The sequence below is a fragment of the Budorcas taxicolor genome, chromosome X (assembly GCF_023091745.1).
Source record: "Budorcas taxicolor isolate Tak-1 chromosome X, Takin1.1, whole genome shotgun sequence".
Lineage (NCBI taxonomy): Eukaryota > Metazoa > Chordata > Mammalia > Artiodactyla > Bovidae > Budorcas > Budorcas taxicolor.
This window is the reverse complement of record NC_068935.1, coordinates 46,168,195-46,171,502: the sequence shown is the minus strand read 5'-3', so window position 1 is coordinate 46,171,502 and position 3,308 is coordinate 46,168,195. Positions and strand designations below refer to the sequence as shown.

Genomic DNA, 3,308 nt, shown 5'->3' with positions numbered 1-3,308 from the left:
AGATTCTGAAAAGGATCCATACCCCAAAACATAAGAGCCACAGTGACAATGAAAACAATGTTGAAGGGAAGGACACAAAGGGTCTTGGTCACAAAAGTTCTGTAGTGTTGTTTGAAAATGACTATGTTACTTCAGGATGAATGTTGTGTTTCTGATTCATGACTCAACAGTCTCTCTACAGCTGACTCTCTGTGAAGAGCCAAGTAGGGGAAAGTGAAAGGCCAACCAGACCCTTTTAACTTCAAGGCATGATTTCAAGTGCTTTGTCCTTCTCCCATTCATGGCAAGCAATTATTCCTATTTCCTTATATATCTTCAAGAAATTATTCCAACTTCCTGACTTTATAATACAGATGTTGTAACATTTAACTGTATTGAAAAAATAAAAATCTTTAAAATTGCAACATCTTCATTGAATAGAATGAAATCCTTTCTTTTCCCATGTGTCCAGGGCATGAACCAAGCATGGGCACAAGTAAAAAGCCAAGTTGGGATAAACAAGGAGTTGTTTTGTCCCTGGTTAATATGAGACAGGCACCACCAACCAGGTGCCACTCGCCCTAGGTCAGGGATACACATCCTGTTTTGTGAGCTCAGCCCAACTTCATCTTGTTTACCTTGTAAGTCACACATGCTGGGTGACAATTGTTCCACTTCCACAGAATTGGTAAGTTCCAAGAGATTTGTTAAAATAAATGCTTTGATTTAAAACAGCATGAGACCTTATAAAAATATATAGCAAACAGACATCTAGATATATGATTCAGGATAATTAGGCAGAGATTTATAAGATTTTGATTTAATACTAATTATGTCTCATGATAATTACATTTTAGGTTCCAAGTAGCAATTACTTATAGTTTGAAATGCATATATTAAATGCAAATATCTACTCCACTAACAACAATTTTAGCCAAAACTGAGCAATTTAACTGACTTGGCCATGGTAATGGTTAAATCAGTCATTCATGTAGATAGTTAAAGTATGTGCTAATTAGATGACTAACTAGTGAATTTGTTAGTACATTTAAATTGGCATTTAAATTCAAAGTGACTTGAACACTTAGAGAAATGATCTTTCAGGAGCAGAGAGAAATTCAATACACGTAACAGCATGATAGGGCATAGTTGGTAAGAAACAGTAGCTGACCCTTAGCTACCTCCCTACTTCCTACCTCCAATCCATTCTATCCTTCAAGATTATCTTTCCTCAAGCATAGCACACCTCTCAAAAATCATTAATGGTTTCCCATTGGTCAGCACATTAGGTAGAAACTCCTCACTATAGCATTTAAAGCCTCGACATTTATTTTCTTTTATGTCATCAAGATCCCCAGATATTTGGAAATTAAACAATACAATTAGTAAACCATGGATCAAAAGAAATTATTGAAGGAAACTGGAAAATATTTTGAACTGAATGAAAATGTAAATACACCATATCACAATTTTAGGGACTTAGCTAAAGAAGTGCTAAGTGGGAAATTTATGTCATTAAATGTTTATATTAGAAAGGAAGAAAAGACTCAATTTGATAATATCTGTTCCTAAGGTGAGAAATTATAAAAGTAAATTAAAACCAAAGCAAGAAGAATGATAGTATCACTAATAACATAGATACAAGCAGAAATCAATGAAATTGAAATTAGAAAAACAATAAGTAGCATCAATGGAACAAAACAAGGGAGCTGAAATATCTAAGAACATTTTTAAAAAAGACTGTTATAAAACAATGGCTTTGAACACTGTCTTCATCAGCTTAGGCTCCTGTAATAAGATACCATAAACGGAGTGACTTATCAACAACAGAATTTTATGTCTATTAGTTCTGAAGGCTAGAAAGATGAGATCATGGTGTCAGCATGATTGGGTTCTGATGAAAGCCCTCTTCCAGGTTGCAGACTATTAACTTCTTGGTATCCTTATTTGAACTGTGGTGTTGGAGAAGACTCTTGAGAGTCCCTTGGGCTGCAAGGAGATCCAACCAGTCCATCCTAAAGGAAATCAGTTTTGAATATTCATTGGAAGGACAGATGCTGAAGCTGAAACTCCAATACTTTGGTCACCTGGTGTGAAAAACTGACTCACTGGAAAAGACCTTAATGCTGGGAAAGATAGAAAGCAGGAGGAGAAGGGGACAACAGAGGATGAGATGGTTGGATGGCATCACCGACATGATGGACATGAGTTTGAGTGAAGTGAAGTCGCTCAGTCCTGTCCGACTCTCTGTGACCCCATGGACTATAGCCTACCAGGCTCCTCTGTTCATGGGATTTTCCAGGCAATAGTACTGGAGTGGATTGCCATTTCCTTCTCCAGGGGATCTTCCCGACCCAGGGATCGAACCCAGGTCTCCCGCATTGTAGACAGACGCTTTACTGTCTGAGCCACAGGGCAGTCGGGGAATCGGTGATGGACAGGGAGGCCTGGCGTGCTGCAGTCCATGGAGTCACAAAGAGTCAGACACGACTGAGTGACTGAACTGAACTGACTGATCCTTACATGGAAGAAAGAGAACTAGCTAACTCTCTGGCCTCTTCTATAGGCACCCATTCATTAGGGCTCCACCTTCATGACCTAATTACCTCCAAAAGACTTCACCTCCAAACATATAAGCATTTGGAGAAGACATAAATATTCAGTCCATTGCAGACACAGTTTAAATTATATGAAACTGTGCATGTAGAGGAAATGACATAGAATACAGGAGTTTGCAGAAAGGGCAAAAATGACAGGTTACTTAAAATCATAAAAGGTTATATAAAATCATACTCTTCTTACTACTGTAAGAAGAATGTCTTACAGTAGTTAGTTATGTTTAAAAGTGTACAATAGTGATTAAATGATTTAGATATAGAGCAAATGCATATAAAGGGAACAAGGTGATGACGTGGGAAAATTAGGAACAGTTTTAATTTTTCAAGAGGAAAATGCTAGCTAACTTATTAAATGACATTGCTTAAAAAAATGGTATTGGAAAAGTCATTGGTGCTTATTAATTCATTTGCACCTTTATTTCTTTAAATTGAAGTATATTTTCACATGCATCTTTTTTTTGGAGAATGTGAAACCTACATTTTAAAAATAAAAAATGAAAGTATTAGAAAATATCCAGTTGTAAAGAAATAAATCATATGTATATATTTTACAGCTAAAAAACCAATAGAAACACATTTGGACCAAAATGATTTGGCAAAATTCAGAGGCTGATTAATTTCAGAAAGTAGGCTATGGTCCAATAAAGAGAAAATGTTCACATAAGGAAAGAGGCTATGTAGTTGTACTTAAAAAAAAAAAAAAAGAACAAA

At 36.2% G+C, this 3,308-nt stretch overlaps 1 non-coding gene across 1 annotated transcript; it reads right to left on the bottom strand.

The window, feature by feature from the left end:
• Positions 1-439: 439 nt before the first annotated feature.
• LOC128070678 (small nucleolar RNA SNORA48) lies at positions 440-574 on the bottom strand. Its single transcript, XR_008201652.1, has one exon. It is a non-coding gene; the product is annotated as a small nucleolar RNA SNORA48 (small nucleolar RNA).
• Between the last annotated feature and the right edge of the window lie 2,734 nt (positions 575-3,308).